Source organism: Artemia franciscana, chromosome 17, assembly GCF_032884065.1.
Source record: "Artemia franciscana chromosome 17, ASM3288406v1, whole genome shotgun sequence".
NCBI classification, from domain to species: Eukaryota; Metazoa; Arthropoda; class Branchiopoda; order Anostraca; family Artemiidae; genus Artemia; species Artemia franciscana.
This window is the reverse complement of record NC_088879.1, coordinates 21,241,588-21,262,110: the sequence shown is the minus strand read 5'-3', so window position 1 is coordinate 21,262,110 and position 20,523 is coordinate 21,241,588. Positions and strand designations below refer to the sequence as shown.

At 35.8% G+C, this 20,523-nt stretch overlaps 1 protein-coding gene across 2 annotated transcripts in view; it reads right to left on the bottom strand.

The window, feature by feature from the left end:
• The window catches only part of LOC136037995 (UDP-N-acetylglucosamine transporter-like), a 446,903-nt gene that overhangs the window by 257,052 nt on the left and 169,328 nt on the right, over positions 1-20,523 (bottom strand). The gene's annotated exons all lie outside the window — the stretch shown is intronic.

Sequence of the window (20,523 nt, the reverse complement as noted above, 5' to 3'; positions counted from 1 at the left end):
TTTTTTCTATTCACTGCAGTTTCAAAATAAGTGCTGTAAAATTCGACAAATATCTCAAAGAAAGGCTAAAAACTCGAAATCTCTTCAAGGTAACAATTTTTTTTTTTCAGATTCGAAAATAAAGTGCATTCAATTCCGTACAATCTGAGCTAAAAACATATAAACTATTTTTATTTTTAAAAGGTCTCCGATTTTTTTTGTAGTGTCACTGAAATGATCACTAGCCATATCGTGAAAAGGGACATCATATTTTTTTTCTTCAAAGGGTAGGAATACTTCAAACTTCCTAATTGTTTAAAATGTTTAACTTTTACTTAAAAATAAAAATAGGTTTAAAAAAAATGTTGACTAAAAAAAGTGTTTTTTTTTTTTTTAATGGACGAATATGTTTTCTTGTGTACTAAGGCGTCTGCAATTACCTTTTTGGGACCTAATTTGCCAGTAAAACGGCTGAGCTATTTACTATATAAGAAAATTTTGCTTCACAGATGGATTCAGTCGGCGCATTGGAGTTGTCTTACTCGGCCTGCCCGTAAAATTGGGTAATAGTAACTGATTAGGGACCTGTTGTAATTAAAAGTAAAAGGTATCAAAAAAAACTTTCACAAATATTCCTCATTTTCTTCTTCCAAGGATTCAAATGGGGCAAGGTTAGACTCCCTGCATACCCTCCTCGTTCCGCGGCAGGAGCCTAAGATGTAGCATCCTTTCATTTTTGAGCAGCTACAGTCTTTCCTGCGTCTTCCACTTTTGCATCTGCAGTAAGATTCCAGGCTTGATGCTTCTTTACAGCTTGAGACGACCGCATCTACCCCCCTTCAGCCATCTTCCATCCAAGGAAGAGTGGATCTGGAATGCTCGGCCGAGCCCGCACTGACGACAAGATTATCCATGTAGCGAATATGGCTCTTCGTATGCATGGCTCGATGGTGTCGTCAGAAGGTGGCAGTCTTTTCACGTATTGTTTCTGGCACCGAATGTAAGCCCTTACACTGGCTAGTGAATTGAATCCGGCCTGTTTACCATAGATTTCAATGACCAGGAAATTTAATAGGTCGTAAACATCTCTAAACGCGTCGACTGAAAGCTTCCCTTCTGCATCCTTGATCCGCTCCGTCATAGACACCATTTTTGAGGCAAAAGTTGGAAACATCGCGGTGTTTAAGAAAGAAGCTTTCCCGACGCCGAAGAAAAAGTTCGTTGTGTCACAACCTGGCAGACAGTGCACAAACAGTAACATAATCTGCTCCTCTTTGGACAAGTGGACTCCATCTGCCGGTTCGTGTACTGGGATAATGTAAGTCGGGAACTTCAAGGAAAGTTTGCTCAGTCCTTCAGCTTGAAGCTCTTCAAAAAAATGTACACACGCTACTGCCACGTCTGTGTCGTTGGCATGCACAACGATGCCACAATACTACAAGCGTAACGGCTAGCGTACTTGGCATGTGTCATAGGGTGTTGGTCAGCCTCTTCGTGGCTGTAGGACAAGCATTCCTCGTAGTAACAGTGTTCTGGTAAAGTTGGACAGCAGCCGCGCTTGACCAGAGACACTTTGAATCTCTCCTTGAACCCATCTGAGGGAAAAAGGTTGAGTGCATTCTGAAGCTGATCACTCATCTGCTCCCAGGTTTCATGCAAAATTTCGAGGATCCAGCTTTTAGACACAGAGCTTGCAAGTACGGCATCCCATTCTTCAATTGTACTAAGAACGGAAATCTGGAGGTTTTTCCCTTTCTCTCGTCGGTGTTTGCATGCTGATTTCATGGAGATCGACTCTCCGGCGTTCGTGAGCTTCCCAAACAGCCCGTTGTACCGATGTGCGACAATGTGGACTTCAGGAATATCCACTGGAAGATCATTCAGCAATGATAGAAGCAATCTTCCCACGAAGGATTTGACTGTTTATAACCTGGCAGGCCGATATGACCTTATCTTGGACATTAGGTCAATGATGTGTACTGTAGCTGATGTTGTTTCTTTGGATTTCAAAGTCGCCGGCCAAGCTGAAAGTCTTCCTTTTTTCTTAGCCAGTTCAACGGCACGGCTTTGTTCCCCGCCCTCATTATTCAGCCAGAGGATGTTTGGGTTGATTGTTGCGGAAGATGTTCAAAAATGGATGGAGGAAAAGGAAGAATCTTTTTTGTGAGGGTCTTTGCAACGGCTTTCTCCTTTTCTTCGCCGTAGCTCAAATGAGCAGGAATGATTCTCTTCAAGGTTGTTACTTCAGAGCTGAGGAGATCGGTTCTAGGGACACCCTTCACTTTCTGAGTTTTTCTCTCTGAAGGGAAAGTTCGGAGTGCAACACTTTTCACATCGTCTTTCCTGTTGCAAAGAAAGTCCTCAACCACCTCTTTTCCTTTTGTGGCTACGCAAGTTATTTTACAAACAATCTTTTCATCGTCCACAACTTCTGACGTCACAATATTCACTAGGTCGAAGTCCACTCTGCTGAACGGATTGCCACATGTAGTGAAAATGTCTCGAACTCTATCTCTTGAAAGTTGTAATCGCGTCGTCGTCGACTGATTGTCTTCGTGATATTTCAATGTCTCTGTGGATACGTTGACTACTTGTAGGAAACCATTGCTGATGACAGCGGAAATTGGTAAGGTAAGAATCCAAGCTTCAGTCTGTCTCTCATCCATTTGTTTTCCTATTATTCCGGCCGTCGTCTTCTCATCCTTGTTCACTGTACATTCCAGTATCTGATCGGAACAGGTGGCCGTGAACCGGATGTGCGTTCTCTTCGCTGCGAAGTATCCTTTCATGAGCCTCCTGTGCACATCAGGAAAGGTTTGTGGTAAGCCTCGCATGTCATATAGGCACTGTATGAGACATCTTGCATACTGAGGATGGTCAGCCACCATCAAGTATGGCAACATCCGAGCAGTTACTGTCAAATGAGACTCCCAGTCACAGTCTCGTTCAGCATGATATTGAATTGCATCGCTATTTCAAGTATTTCCAAGAACTGCCGCCAGAAAGAAAACGTGGGTGACGCATTTCGAAGGGTTTCGAAGGCATTAATTATCGGAGCCAAACTGATTAAGGTACCGTTTGACTTCTAAAGCGCAATTCGCGCGTTAGCACCGCTTGCCAATGAAGTCATGAAAAACTCAATGGCACTACCCGGCTGGTCCAGACGGGATAAGTCTTCTTTTGTTTCGGAGTAATACTCTTCAAAGGACTCCCAGTAGAGGGCTTGCAAGACCTCGTAAAGTATGCAGTAGGCATTAATAGCTTGGTAGTAGCCTTTCCCTTGAAATACCTTTTCGCATGTACCAGGTAGCAACATCTTTGCCTGCACTATAATATCTTTGACTCAAGAGCTGTCCACTATCTTACCAACTGCCTTGAGATAGTTGAGCAGGAGGTGGAGGCCTCCCATCCGTAAGATTACGTTTTTGAAGTCATCCGGGTATTTACTTTTCACTCCCTGTGCTAGCTGATAAATGAAGAGATCTTGCGTGACCACCGTATCGTCATATCCGACAGCTTTACTTATCGCCATGAACGTTCGCAGAGATTTTTCGACTGTTGTATGGTCGTTTGGTGCTTCACGAAGGAAAAGCAAGATATTAGATTAAATATTGACAAATCAATTTCAGATCACAGATGTTCCATTTGACAAGTATTTTCACTAGAACTGGAAGTTCCAATACTAGATCTGATTGATCAATGTAACATGCCTTTTGATCAGTCCTTATAAATCTAAAGGAGTTAGTATCACCTAGTTTCTTGTAATATTCAATTTTGTAAATTACTTTCATTAAGTCTCTTACTTCTTCAAAAAAAGTTTTACACTCATTTTGCCAGCCAACTTTACAACATGAAAAGTGCTTTTAAAAATTCTATTTCCTAAGAAAATGTTTTTTTGATCTTCCAAATTTGTGTCGTATTCTTCATTATCATCCATCAGCAAATCAGTATTTGCGTCAGAATCACATGTTGAATCAGCCTGAAGTAACTGTTGTTTTTTTTTATCTTGGCCTACCTGACTCACTTTTCTTTTTCATCTTCTGCTTATCAATTTCTTCTGCTTAGCTTATCAATCAACTTCCCGCTAGGTAGCAGGTTACGAAACAAAATTCCTATTATTGGGTACACTCGCTAAAAAAGTTGCAGACCCCCCAGATACAATGCTTTAAGCTTTTTTTCTTAGCTCATTGTGTTTGAAATTAAACGGGCTTTCTTTTTTAATATAAAAAATACTTCATCTTGAAATAATTTCGAATTTTTAGCTTTTCTGTTAGAAATTTGTTGACAAAAATCTGATTTTTTTTTAAACTGCAGTAAAAAGTGTACTATTTTTTACAAACAAAAATCATATTCGTGTAGCCCCAAGTCTCTTCTTTCTATTGATCTAAGAGTACGCTGAATTTGACCAATCTTATCTGTAAAAAAAAAAAAATTAGAATCATCGAACCCCGTTATAGGCCAAATTTGGTGTTTTTGGCCTATATCTGAGAAACACCCCAACGGCGAACATGTGCCCTACGATATTCGTTTTCAGCATGGTTGACTACCATGGGATTCACCCTTAACATTTTTGTACCTTCCGGTATGGGTACTAATCGAAATAAGCGAGATACAGAGTCTGGCGCTCTGACTAATAGGCCTAGGTTAGACTTTTTTTAAGGTCATGGCCACTACTATCTTATGAGTCAGTAGGTACAGCTTTGGCACTGGCTGGGTATGCTGGGTTGTTTTTGTAAACAGTAGACACACAAATAGATATAAATCAGTAGGCTGAAGATTGGCTGCCAAATCGGTTTTTATGGTACTTGGTATCTACCAAGTGACATATAGTGATCGCAAATTCAGTCGGTCGGTCTGTCTGTCTGTCCCGGTTCTGCTATTTTAGGCACTTCGAGGTAAGATAGGACGATGAAATTTGGCAGTCGTATCAGGAACCAGAACTGACTAAATTATAAATTGTTGTTTCCCCGATTCGATCATCGGGGGGGGGGGGGGGAAGTTAAATCGGCAACACGGGGCATTTTTAAGTGGGGAACGGTTAAATCGGAAAAATAAGGTATTTTTAACTTACAAACAGGTAATCATATTTTAATGAAATTTTATATTTGGAAGGATATCGTGTCTCAGAGCTCTTATTTTAAATTCAGACCGGATCCAGTAGTATTGGGGGAAGTTGAAGGAGGAGCCTAAAATCTTGGAAAACACTTTTTTGGAAAAACTTCAAAAAAGAAGTTTTCCGAGACAGGTAAAGGCCATATTAAACTTGAGATTGACAGAAATAAAAACCTATTATAACTCAAAATCAAAGCGATTAGAGATTAATATTAAAGAATATAGGAAACTCCCCAAAAGACAGAGATTAATTAAAGCAGTCATAGAAAACAATAATTCAATAGGTACTATTCAACGAATCTTAAAACGAGTAAAACTTAAATTGAACATTGAAATAAAGCACATAACGAAAGAAAATCACAACAAACAAGAGTTATGCTACTGCCTCCTTCCCTCATTGTAAAATTATAAAGCCTATTATGTCACCGATGCTTTACTGAAAAAACCTTGGGTTAAAAAAAAAGCCGAAGGCCCTCGAAAACGATATTAGATGAAAAATGAAAATTGTACCATTGAGACCAAAATCACTGATAACCTTAAATGGGCAAATAACAGTCCCTCACTTTGAAAAATAAGGAAAATCATTTTTCTTTTTGCACGGAGTGAGTGACCAAGCGAGTGACCAGAACATCAAAGAGAGATGTTTATAGTTCATTCAAACGAGAATAAAAATTTTAGTGCCTTTTTAAAGTGACAAGAGATTGGAGGGCATCTAGCCCCCTTCTCTAAATGCCACCTCCCCCAAAGTCACCTAATCCAAATTTTGAGATAGTAATTTTGTTCAACATATTTTCAAGGTCCAATAAAAATGGTTTTAGTGATAATATTATCCCCCTCCCACAGTTCCTGGGGGAAGAACTCTACATTTGTTTTGTGTATCTATATTCTCTTAGTTATAGCTGACAGAAATCCCTATCCAAAGCCTACAATTCCTTTTTGTTAGGTCCTTCAGACGCCAACTCCTACGAAGCAGGTCCAATCTCTTTTTTAACGGCCTTAGACATGGATCTATACGATAAATAATATGAAAAAAACTTCGTTTTCTTAAAGAGTTAAAGAGGCTGCGTCCCAAAGTCAAACCTTAAAACGTACAGGAATTAGAAGAGGCAGTTGGGGGGCTGCCGCCCCCCAAACCCCCAGCTTTTAAAGACTCCTTTGTACAGGTTTTTTGTTTTTTTGCTAACCCCCCACTCTTGGCTTCGGAAAGGCCCTCTTTTAATTAGCGAAAAATTGAAATGAATGAATAATGGAATAACTTCGAAAAATGTTAAACACAAGAGGACAGGAGAACCATTGCGCCGAAACTAGTAATTAGTAACAATGAAGTCCCCCCACAAAAAAACCGGTACAAAAGAGTCTTTAAAAGCTGGGGGTTTGGGGGGCGGCAGCCCCCCAACTGCCTCTTCTAATTCCTCTACGTTTTAAGGTTTGACTTTGGGACGCAGCCTCTTTAACTCTTTAAGAAAACGAAGTTTTTTTCATATTATTTCTGTACGTTTTTCTACAATCCATGGTGGATGTAATTTAATAATTCCTGTACTCTTCGTACAGGAATTAGGAGAGGAACCCCCCCCTCTTTTAAATCATTGTATAAAATAGAAAAAAAATAGATAGAATGACCGAAATGTTTCTTTTGCTCATAAGAAGCTAATATTCTGTTATCTCTCAAATGATAAGCTGTCCAGGTGTTATCAAAATTTTTTTGATGTTGTGAAAAAAAAACCGCCCGTAAGGGACTTGAACCCTTGACCAGAGGATTAAAAGTCCCACGCTCTACCGACTGAGCTAATCACTTGCATGTGTGTCAATATAACTTCTCAATAACTTTTAAAAATTTCAAATTAACATGGGCTCTTATGGAGAGAAATGCGTTAATTAAGTAGCTAATGCGTGGTTTCTGGAAAACAGGGAAGGAATTATCGGATCGAGCTGAAATTTCGCGGATAAGCTCCTGGGCCGTAGGGAACCTTAACTTGTGAATTTCAGCCCGATCGGACAACGTTATAAGGGGGTTTGGGGTTGGGGGGTCGAAACTTTCGGGGGGTTAAGATTTTCCTACGAAACTTTCAAGGGCACTTACTCGGAGAATTCCGCATCGAATGAGTCTTCGTACACCCAGATCTGATGTCGGATGTGACCTGTAGGCGTCGAGAAAAAAAAGAAAATGAATTTTAAGTGGCTATGCGTGGTTTCTGGAAAACAGGGAAGAAGTTATCGGATCGAGCTGAAATTTCGCGGATAAGCTCCTGGGCCCTAGGGGACCTTAACTTGTGAATTTCAGCCCGATCGGACAACGTTAAAGGGGGGCTGGGGTTGACGGGTCGAAACTTTCGGCCAGATTTTCCCCATGAAGGAAAAGTTGGAGGGAGATGAAATTTTGCAGGTTTCTTAGTTGGAGCTCGGGCTACGAAATGCATCCCTCCCCATCCCTCTGCGACCACTGGAACCGAAGATCGCTTAACATTGTCGTGTGTCGCCTCTTTATAGAGGCACGAGTGTGCCTCCTTGATATGACCACATGCTATATTTCTCATACCCTTTGTCTTTTTGACATTTGTCTTCCTAAAACTAGTTTGAAATTTCCTGATCTAACCTTTAAATTAGTTTTAGGCCCATACAACAATTTCAAGGCATTATTTTCTGGCTAGGATACATACCCCCCCCTCCCCACTACACACATATGTGGTCAAGAGATACAATCCTTAACCTAGTTTTAAGACCCTAACTTCCCCCTTATACAACCAATCTCTACCTGGAAGACACACCAGCCATAAGGAAAAGCAAGCCATAATATCTTTTTCAACCCAATGCGACACTATTATTTTCCAAAATATAGGACTTGCCATTATTCACAAAAGGGATAAAATTTAAAAATATCATCTATTTTAATATTTCTATGTCACATACAACAGACTCAATACACAACTAGGGCGCAATCAAAAACGTTCCAGCAATCCTCTCATAGAATTAGAAACATCTGCCAAAATAGAGTACAGGCTGAACCACGGGCCTACCAATTTCCTCTATATTTATAGTGTTCCCTCTCTAGCAAATGCTGTAATCAATCAAATTTGAGTTCTAATTTTTAATTTAAAGGGGATATCAATTTAGCGTTTCTACAAATTTTTTTTTCTAATACGAAAGCATTTCAAGATATACTTTGAAACCAAATAGTACTTGGAAACACGGCGATTTCTTCTAAATTTGATTTTTAAATAATTATTTTCCTATATTTTAAACACTTTTTTCGTATCATTATTATTATCTCAGATTTAAGGGGAGTGAATTTTCATTCCATTTCAGGTTTTTTTTTTATCTATTGGAAGATTTCCTAGAAGACCCACTTTCTTTTGCTATGTAGTTCCTGGGGGAGCCCATCATTTTATGTCATTCTTAGTGGGTTTTTCTTATGTTCCTTATCTTTTTTATTGCTTTACATTTTATAATGGGATATACGAATATATTCGCAGAGGTGTTAACCTTTGACAGATGATTCGAGGGGAAGGCTCTAGGAGGTCCCAACCTTTGCCAGGTCTTTTGAGGGAGCACGCTGAAGAGGAGTATACTAGACGTTTAGACTATATAAATGGGGGAGGGGGCAGGCTTTGGGGAGATCCGAGCATTATATAATTCAAAAAGAGTAATCACCAATGCAACAGCACAAACACAGAAATAAACATACGCAATAAAAAAAAGACAGAGGGAGAAAGGAAGACTGTTTTTCTACTTTAGTAATTAATATAGTTCAGAACTTGAATTATGCCTTAACCCTACTCATCTATCCAATTACATAGGTCAAATAGATCTGCCATACACAGTCATCCATAAAGAATAATCCATGGACAGGCAGTTGTGTCGTAATCATTTTATCTCAAAGGGCATAGTTAATGACCTTTCAGCTATTCTGAACAAAATAGTTATCACAAAATTTTATCAAACAATTTTGAGGAAAAGGGTTTTGGGAGAGGGCCTAGTTTTCCTTCAATATTTTTGGTCACTCTAAAAAAAACGCTAGATTTTTTATTTTCTGTTTGAATGGACTCTCTCCCAATTTTCAAGAACTATATTCAATACTCCTGAAAAAACAAAGAAACACACATCCATGATTTTTCTTCTACCGCAAAAAAAATTCTACATTTTTGCAAATAGGAGTTTGAAACATCTATATCAGGGCTCTCTGGCACGCTGAATATAGTAGCGTGGTTACTATTATAATTCTTTGACTTTAGTGGTTGTTCCCTCCTTTTTCGAAAACGAGGGACATTTTCTCGGGCTCTTGGCATTTGACGGGTAACAATAAACTTGATGAATCTTTTATATTTGAAACCAATATAATAAGCCAATCATTTATTTTTGCATACCTATTGATATAGAAATTCAGTGTTTAAGAGTTTTGGTTACTATTGGGCCGTGTTTCTCCTAACTTATAATTTTCTTATCACAAACTCCTTTATAATAAAACTAGCATGAATAATAACGTCTAATTATTTTGATTTTAGCTGAAAGACGAAGAACTCAAATGAATTTGCATTGTCAGTTTAATATACATACGCAGTTATAAATTCTTAAAATGCTAATAATGTTAGATTTATCAAAGTTAAAAAAATGATAACATGCAATTTTTTCGTTAAAGTGCAAATTATACCCTGGCCTTGGAGAGGTATAGGGGTTTAGAGCCCTATTCATGTTAATTTCTGCTTGTTCTGAGTATTTGGGAAATTATGAGCAAAAGAGGAGGATTGATCAATCAATATATCAATCATTTTATTAATATTAAACACATTATTACAAACGTAAAAAAGTTATTCGGCCCAAAAAGCTTTGCTTATTATTGCCCTCCAATCAGTATTGACTCTTAAAAAGGATATTAAAACTTTGAATATGCAATCCTTAAAAATATCAATGATATTACTAGCGATGATAGAGCAGCATCGTCTATTATATTGCTTATATACCCTTTCTTACCCCGTGCTTTCTATATAGTGCTTTCTTACCCCGAATCTTACAAAACTTACCCTGAAAGGTCTAACTTAACAACGTAAGCTGTCATTGCAATATTGCTTTCTTTACCTACTGACAATCTACATCGTTATATTTCGTTTTGATTTAGTACAGCATCCTCCTCAATATTCGTCGAAAGCTTCAGATTAATACCCTTTGCTTATGTAACAATAGTTGTAGTAGCAGTAGTCACATTTGTCGGCAACTTTATGCACAGGGCACCATTTTTTCAAAATCTCCTTCAGCACAAGATGAAATTTTCAACTTAATTCCATCAACCGATCCTAAGGCTGAACTTCAAACGGTCATTGCTGATACGTTCTATTGACAACCTACGTGGGCATAGTGTGTTTAGATTTACTTTAATATAGTTACAACATTGCCCCTAAATTCTCCTCAATACCCTTAGGTTTATCAGTAGTAGTAGTAGCAGTAAAAATAATAATTGCAATAGCAGTAGTCGTAGGAATTAAGAGTAGTTTTATAATACAAATATTGTCTTTCGGTTACTTCAACATCCCCCAAAAACGAGCTTTGTAAGTTTTAGTTTAACACAAGAAACTGTTCCTAAGATTTTGCTGATATGTCCTTTCGACAACCTGCATACGGATGGCAAGTTTTCTTACGTACAGTAGAAATTTTCAGAGATATTCTCTGAAAATATCACTAAATTTTTTAATAGATCAGATGACATAAATAAATTCAGGTTCGTACGTTTAATTCAGATAACAAAGCTATTTCTAAATATATACCATTCAAGTTTTTATTTGTTTCTGTCATCTTGAAATAGAGCTTTTTAAAAAATAGAGTAGTTCACTTGATATCAGCAAAGTGGTAAGGCTTTGTCACTTCACATTGATTAAGAATTGGTTTTGAAAATATTTTATTTTAGGATATAATTCTATAAGCTTTAACTTGTGTTATTTTCATAAAAACATCCTGCGAAATATAGTTAATAATCGGATTATTTATTGGCTTGTTAAATACAAATTCCTTTGAGGATTGGTGATAGCGTTCGGAAATTTCCTTTTTTCTGATCATGTGTATTTGAACATAACAAGTGATATAGTTAGTTTTATGGAATTGCTGATTTATTCCTCTATATTGAACCTTAGTTGAAGCGTTTTTAGCTATGGAGCTTCCGACTTCTACCACAATGGCTTACGCGGCCGTCTCTAGTTTGGTGAAACCTGTTGAAAACCTTTTATTGTCCTAATCTTATCGATTTGATTCATTTGAGACAAGTTTTCTACAATTGTTGTTATACGATCTTAAAATCAACACGGAACAAGTTACACGAGCAAAACTGGTTTGACGCTGAGAAAAATTGATTTTTAAGTTTTAGGAGAAAAAAAATCAACAAGTAACAAGTTTCTTGGACGCGCAATAAAAACTTAACATGTTCTTCGTAGACATAAATACGCATGCATTAAGTTTTGGGAAGAAATAATCCAGGTGCAACAAATTTAACGAACAAAATCAGCATGCATCATGTTTCACAAAGAAAAATATCAGCATTAATTAAAGTTCACGAGCAAAATCAGAATGCAACAAATTGCACGAACAAAACCGTTTTCACCAGGAGAAATATCAATGTGAAAATTTCGTGAAGAGAAAAATTAACATTAAACAAGTTTCTAGAAGGAAAATTAAAATATATAAAATTTCTCAAAGAATAAAATAAAGATGCATTCTGTTTTTTGAAGAAATAATCCATTTGTAACAATTCTCATGAACAGTAAAAATCATGTTTCACGAAGAAAAACTAACATGTGACAAGTTTCATGAAGAAAAATATTTTAAAAAATTAAGTAACACGACAGAATAAATTATGATAAAAGAACTTTCACAGAGAAAAAGGTAGAAATGAATTAATCTTCGCGAGCAATAATCAGCACGCTTCAGGTTCCACGAAAAAATTGATTTCAGAGGAGAAAGATCAATGTACAAGTTTCATAAAGAGAAAAATCAACATGCAACAAGTTTTATGAGGATTAAATAAAAATTTAGAAAGTTTCCCGAAGACATAAATCAAGATATATTAAGTTTTTTGAAGAAATTATCTACTTGCAACAATTTTCATGAAGAAAAATATCATGATAAATTATGTTTCATGAAAGAATAAACCAACATAAAACAAGTTTCACGATGAAGAGTGTCTAGATAAATTTAAGTTTCATGAACTAAAATCAGCACGCAAAAAGTTCCATGAACAAAACCGGTTTGTTCAAAATAAAATGTAATAAGTTTCTCGATGACAAAAATCAAAATGTAATAAATTTCTTGAAGGAATAAAATAATCCATATGGAACAATTTTCACGAACAAAAATAAGCATACATCATATTTCACAAAAAAAATCTAGATAAATTGAATTTTAAGAAAAAAACTCAGCAAGCGATAAGTGCCACAAACGAAACCGGTTTCATTAGGTGAAGAACCAATGTACATGTTACACGATGGGAAAAATCAATATGCAACAAATTTCATGAATAAGAGATAAAAGTATAACATGTCTCTCGTAGAAATAAATCAAAGTATATTTAAATTCTTAAAGAAATAATTGATATAAAGCAACATGTGGAACTAAAATCAGCATACATCATTTTTCACCAAAAAACTAACTTGCCACGATTTTAACGAAGATAAATATCATGATAAATGAATTATCATGACATTATCATCAACAGGCAACAAGTGTCACAAAGAAAAATATCAAGATAGATTAAGCTTCACGAACAAAAACTATGCAACATGTTTCATGAAGAAAAAAACAACATATAACAAGTTTCGAGAAAAATCTAAATATCATGATAAATTAAGTTTAGCAAAAGAATCATAAAACAAGTTTCATCATGAAATATATCGCATTAAATTAATTTTCATGAACAAAAATTAACGCACAAAAAGTTCCACGAACATATCTGGTTTCACGAGAAGAAAAACAAGCAACAACTTCCATAAAGAGGAAATTCAAATTTAGCAAGTTTCTCGAAGACATGAATAAAAACAAATTAAGTTTCTTGAAGAAATAATTCATACGTGGCAAATTTCACGAAGAAAAACCATAATACATCACGTTTCACGAAGAAAAAACCAACATGCAACAAGTTTCCTGGAGAAAAAATGTCTATAAATTGAATTTCACGAAAGAATAAATCAACATACAATAAGTTTCTCGAAGAAAAATATCAAGATAAATTAAGTTTCACGATCAAAATAAGCACGCAACAAGCTCCAACTACGAACATAACCGGTTTCACAAGGAGAAAAATCAAGGTACAGCAAGTTTCATGGAGAGGAGATTAAAATATAACAAGTTTCTTGAAAACATAAATCAAGACACATTAAGTTCCCTTAAGAAATCATGCAACATGTTTCACGAACAACATAAAACAGTTTTCACGAAGAAATAATCAACATACAGCATGTATCATGAAAAAAATCAACATGCAACTAGTTTAAAGAAAAGAAAAAATAACGTAGAACAGGTTTATTTGAAAAAACAACAATATGGAGCAAGTGTCACATAGAAAAGATCAACATAAAACAACTTTCATGAATATAAAATAAAAATATAAGAGGATTCACGAAGCATAATTAGTAAACAATCAACTTCACGAAAAAAACAATCGACACACATCTGGCTTGGGTGAATATTCTGAGATAATCAATTGATTTGAAAAACTATACGCATATTGAACCTCCTATTTCAGAAGCGGGAATGCCTGACTTTGGGGCATTTGTTTGTAAGGGTTCAGCTCCATGAAGAAGAAATACAAATTTAGCAAGTTTCTTGAAGACATGAATAAAAATACATTAAGTTTCTTCAAGAAATATCCAAATGCAGCAAGTTTCACGAAGATAAATCAGCATTCATCACGCTTCACAAAGAAAAAAATAACATACAACGTGTTTTCCGTAGAAAAAAAATATCACTGCAAATGAAGTTTCACGAAAGAATAAATCAGTAAGTTTCACAAAGAAAAATATCGAGATAAATTAAGTTTCACGGCCAAAAATCAGCATCCAAAAAGCTGCCAGAGCATTATCGGTTTCACAAGTAAAAAAATGTATATACAAGTATCACGGAGAAAAGAAACAATATTCAACAAGTTTCATGGAGAAGAAGTAAAAATATAACAAATTTCTCGAACACACAAATCAAGACACACTTAGTTTCCCCAAGAAATTATGCAACATGTTTCACGAACAAAAATGAACGTGCATCATGTTTCACTACGAAAAAATAATATGCAACAAGCTTTTAAAAAATCAGCATGCAACAATTTTCAGGAAGAAAAAATCAACATACATTATGTTTCACAAAGAATGAAGCAACTTGCGACTAGCTTTAGGAAGAAAAAATCAACATACATTATGTTTCACAAAGAATAGATCAGCTTGCGATAAGTTTCACGAATAGAAAAAAAAATAAAATGCAATATGGTTCACAAAGAAAAATATTAAGATAAAAATAAGTTTCATGAAAGAAAAATTCAACTACAACAAGTTTCACTAAAAAAAACTAAAGATACATTAAGTTTCACGAGGAAAAAATTAACATGTAAGAATTTTCACAAGGAAATAATCAACAAACAGCATTTATAATGAAGATAATAATCAAGATGCAACTTCTTTCACGAAAAGAAAAAAATAACGTAGAACAAGTTTCAAGAAGAAAAAACAATATGTAACATGTTTCAGGAAGAAAAAAAATCAACATAAAAAACTTTCCTGAAGATAAAATAAAATTCAAGTGTGAAAATTATGAGATAATTAATTGATTTAGAATTATCGGAAATCGATACGCATATTGAGCGTCCAGTTTCAAAGACAGTAGTGCCGTACTATGGAACATTTGATTTTACACCTACAGGTAGTGCTACAAAATAAAGGGTTTCCCGGCCCATGTAGGTTTTTAAAGAAAAAACTACTGTCTATTACTTAAAAAGCACCTTCTTTTCGAAGAAAAAATTCTCTATTACACAATAATTCCCCTATTAAAACAAAACAAAGAAAAATTTTCCCTGTTAAATAACAACCAAAAGTAAACTGCCCATATTCCCTTACAACCAAAAAACCCTCTCTAATATGTAACACGCAAACCCCTTTTACGTAAAAACAAAAGAAATCCTGATTTGGCAGGCCCCTGAAGGTTATTTAAAGGGTCAAAAAATTATTATGTAACAACCAGAAGTAAACACTCCCGTATGACATAGGTACATTTTATCGTTAGATTTACGATATAGTATTATATAAGACCCAGGAGTGCTTAATAACATCTGTTAAGAATCGCTGTTAAACTCCCACTTTTTGACGGTAAAGAAGAAAAGAGTAGCACCTATGGGCCTTCCATACTGCACACGGCGGTTACTACATGGAATGCAGACCATGGTCAGTATACAAAATAGCTTTTTTAAAGCATTTTTTAAATTATTATACAAGTAAAGATATTTCATTTGATCTTTTCTATTCTGCACAAGGGGTTTCAATTTGAAACTGTTTTAAGTTTATCTTGATCTAATTACATGGTGAGAAAAAATATTAGGAGAAAAATATCTTAGAAGACAATACCGAAATACAATACAAGAATGAAGAAAATACAAAAATGAAGATAACGAAGAATTTTTTTTCACTCATCCTTCCTGAACATACTCTGCTCGAGTCGCATAAAACCTGTTGGACAATTTGACACATTAGGGAGGTTTCTTGGAACCAAACTTGTAGAAAGCTAATAAGATCAAACGCTATACAGAATAGCGTACAGAAGTTAAAGTTTCTTAACTTAAAGGTAATAATGCAGCTACTTTAAAAGCTAATAACAAAGTTTTACTGATTGTTAATTTGTTACTTATATAATTACTTTTTTATTAAAAATATTAGATTAAAACGTATATGATCTAATTGACTTAGTAATTGAATAACGGCAAATTAGGGAGGGGGGGGGTATAGTATTTGGATATTATGAAATTGAAAAAAAAAACAATTCTAGCTTCATAATATGCAAAATAATTGTACCTAACAAATTAGGCATGCAGACCCACTATATTGCAGAGCTCCTCCTTTAATTAGTTATTTTAACATAAAAAAAACAAGACTGAAGCTACCCGCTAAATTTTGATCAATAGCTATTTGCATCTTCATTAAAAATAGTAGAAAAACCATATTCTCCCAATATATTTTTCTTAGTTGTTATTGTAGCCCTTCTTGGTCCCCAGCTTCCTAAGCTAAAATGCAACGTTCACATTGCCCCATAAAACAAAAGCCAAGAGCTCATAGGCCACTTGTGACGAGGTCGGAAGAGCCAAGAGTACTAGGTACTAGGTACTCGGTACTAGAGCTATTGATTTTGCTGTTCTTTGTTTATTCACAATTATTACAAAGATAAACTTGCAAATACATTGTTCCTGTAGTCTCTTCTTGTTTGGTATTGTAACGTTTGTCCCACCAAGTTTCATCCCGATCTCTCTACTCCAAGTGTTTTACAAGATTTCCAGTTTCCTGCTCCAACTCCCCCAAATGTCACTGAATCCGGTTGGAATGTAAGATACGAGCTTTGAGATGAGAGGTACTTCTAAATATCAAATTTAATTAAGACCCGACAAACCGTTTGTAAGTTAAAAATACCTCACTTTTTCAAATTTTTCCGAATTAAAAGTCCTTCAACTCCCCCCCCCTAAGATTTTAGAATCGAGGAAGTGCCCATTTTCAATTTCATTTGGTCTGGTCCCTGATACGCCTGCTAACTTTCATCGTCCAAGCTTATCTGGAAGTGCCCGAACTAGCAAAATCAGGACCGACAGATCAACAGAAAAACAGACGGACAGAAATTGCGATCTCTATATGTCACTTGGTAAACACCAAGTGCCATACCCGACAGACAGACAGACGGACAGATATTGAGATCTCTATTTATCATTTTGTAAATACCAAGTGCCATGAAACTCCTTGAACGTTTCAACTTGATCCCCCAAGTCATTAAGAAGATATTACAAATATATTTTTCATAATTTTTTATTTACCTCGTCACTGAACTATTAATAGTTTCTGAGTCCCATACCAGCTTATGTTGCCAGAACGCCTTGGTTGGCTGGAGATAAGAAATATACTCAATATCACCGCTAGGTGATATTTTGTCCCCTTTTTCCTATTTTATCCCCCATTCGCAGCTTTACCTCCAGATATAAACAAAAAACCTTTGTCCCCTACATTACAGAAAAAAATTAACATAATGTATCACTAGTTTCTCCTATATTCTATGGATGGTGGTAATGCTCAGTATTTTTCATTTACTTGTTTATTTACTCCCCCTCCCCTGTTATTTAGTGTCGGTTTTAACTTTTTTTAGGTGGATTTTTTTCTATCTCTTCTTTTTAGTTTTTGTGTTGATTCACTTGTTTTGCCCCTAGTTTTACAAATCATAATTCATTATGATTGCTTTTTATTGGCATTTTGGCATTCTTGGCCAGTGCTCCGGTATTTTATGTCTTTTAATGATATTTTTGACTTCAAAGCATCAATTATGGTCCTTCAGGGCTTGTGATAGTTGTTTTTTTAGATAAATATCTTTTCTTTTTTCTTTTCATTACCTGAGTTTTTTCCATGATATTGCTTATGGTATTTTGATAGTCGCGATGCACTTTACATCTTTTATTTTACCTCTACCCTCCCAACCTGAGCCACAATTCAATTTCCACTCACTACTCTCCTGCAAAACCATCCTTAAGTCAAAAACACCAAAACTTGCTCCCACAATACTGCAGATTTGCTAAATTGATAGCCTGGACATATATTGTAAGTCATCTGAGAGCTTATTCTACAAAATATGTGAGTGGAACAGAAATTAACGCTGTTTATTCGCTATGTTGTTTGTTTACAGGACTCGAAGTGTTGGTTAGAGTTTTCCTTCTTATCGTTAAAAATAACTACTACTATCACTACTACTTCTACTAATACTCACCGCAGCACCAAGCCACGTAAGGCCAACACGGCTGCGCACACTCTTCCTTCAGCCCAATCTATTCAAAGCCTCCCTCTATTCACCCTCCCAGGAAGTTCCTATTTCTTCCAAATCTTTATTTATGACTCCCACCCACACTGACGAGGACGACCTGCTTATCATTTAGTCCTAGAACGCTGACCAAAAAGGACAGTTTTTGACAGTCTGTCATCTTTCTTCCTTGGAACGTGGCCTAGCCATCTCAACCTTTCTTTGAAAATAGGCCTAGAAAGCGGGTTTGACCAACATTTCTTTTACAGCGTACTGTTTGAAATACGGTCAGTCAGCCTGGTACCCAGAACAATATGTAGGCAATTTCCCTGGAAAACATCTAGTAAATTTTCATCCATTTTTCGGTGCACTCATTGCTTCAGAGCCAGATTTGACCACTGTCATCACTGTAGCTTCCAATATTCTAATCCTGGTTTGCAGACTTATCTTCCTATTCATCCAAACCTTTTTAACTGTGAAAAATAAAACCTGAGCCTTGACTATTCTACTTTTAACATCTTCAAGTGCTCCTACCGTGTTTACTAATAGTACTACCAGGCTAAGTGAAGTTGCCAACCTGATCAATCATTTCGCTATTCAACGTCACCTTTTCAACTTCACTTATTCCTAGCCTTTGTGACTTAGTCTTCTCAACATTAATTTTAAACTTGTTCTGGCACTCTGAACTAGCAAAGCCTCTGAAAGATCATTCATTTTGCTCCCACTTCCATGTAATATGCTTAAATCATCAACGTAATTTAAGTCCAGGAGAGTATTTCCTCTCCAATTGACTCCGTGGTTTCCCATTACCTTTCCTGTGCTATTCAAGACAAAGTCCATCAAAATAATCCATATATTGGGATAGAACACAACCCTGCTTAACTCCTAATTTAATATAAAACCAGCTACTAACCTTATTTCCTACCTTAACCGCAGCAGCATTATTCACATACATAGCACTAATCATTTTAATGTATGTTTCTGGTATACCATAGAGAGATAATCTCTCTTTTATCTATAGAATCAAACGCTTGCTCAGTGAAACATCAAAGATGTTTCACATCTAAGCTACTCCTCAATTATTAACCTAAGAGTGAAAATTTGGTCAACACATCATCTACCTTTTCTAAATCCATCTAGAAAATCATTTAACACACTATCAGCACTTGAAGCCTTATTATTTTTTAATCCTCTTCGTATTGTCGCTAATTCTTTGAAACAAAAAAAAATCTACATCCTAACTATCACAATTTTTTTTTGTTTTCCTCTATATCTTTTCCTGCAACTGTGTCTCAATTTAAGCCCAATCTCAAAATACTGCATCCATCTCTCTTTAACTATTTCCTTATTATTAGTTGTCGCCCCTTTCCTATCAAACAGTTCGTGGTAACAAACTGTAGTAAGGAGCGACCCGGCTCAATAGTAACCAAAACTAAAAAAAATTGAATTTTGATATCAATAGCTACACCAAAAGAATCGCATTTTAATGCTGATTTTAAATATATAAGTTTCATCAGGTTTAGTTTTACCTATCAAAAGTTACGAGCCTGAGGAAATTTGCCTTATTTAAGAAAATAGAAAGAAACACCCCCTAAAAGTCATAAGATCTTAACGAAAATCACACCATCAGATTCAGCGTATCAGAGAACCCTACTGTAGAAGTTTCAAGCTCCTATCTACAAAAATGTGGAATTTTGTATTTTTTGCCAGAAGACAAATCACGGGTGCTTGTTTATTTGTTTTTTTTGTTTGTTTGTTTTTTTACAGGGGTCATCGTATCGACCAGGTGGCCCTAGAATGCAAGAGGGCTCATTCTAACGGAAATGAAAAGTTCTAGCACCCTTTTTAAGTAACCAAAAAATTGGAGGGCATCTAGGCCCCTTCCCACGCTCAGTTTTTTCCCAATGTCAACGGGTCAAAATTTTGAGATAGCCATTTTGTTCAACATAGTCGAAAACCATAATAACTATGTATTTGGGGATGATTTACTCCCCCGCAATCCCTGGGGGAGGGGCTGCAAGTTACAAACTTTGACCAGTGTTTACATATAGTAATGGTTATTGGGAAGTGTACAGACGTTTTCAGGGGGATTTTATTTTGTTTGGGGGGTGGGGCTGAGGGGAGGGGGCTATGTTGCAGGATCTTTCCTTGTAAGAATCTTTCATGGGGGAAGAAAAATTCAAGGAAAAGGGCGCATGATTTTCTAGCATTACTATAAGAAAACAATGAAAAATAAACATGAAAACGTTTTTTTCAAATGAAAGGAAGGAGTAGCATTGAAACTTAAAACGAACAGAGATTATAACGCATATGAGGGGTTCTAAAAATTCTTTAGCATAAAAAACGAGGTATTTAGGAGGAGATAAATACCTCGCTCTTTATGCTAAAGTATTTTTAGTAATTTCAACTATTTATTCTACGGCCTTTCTGATTCAGGGG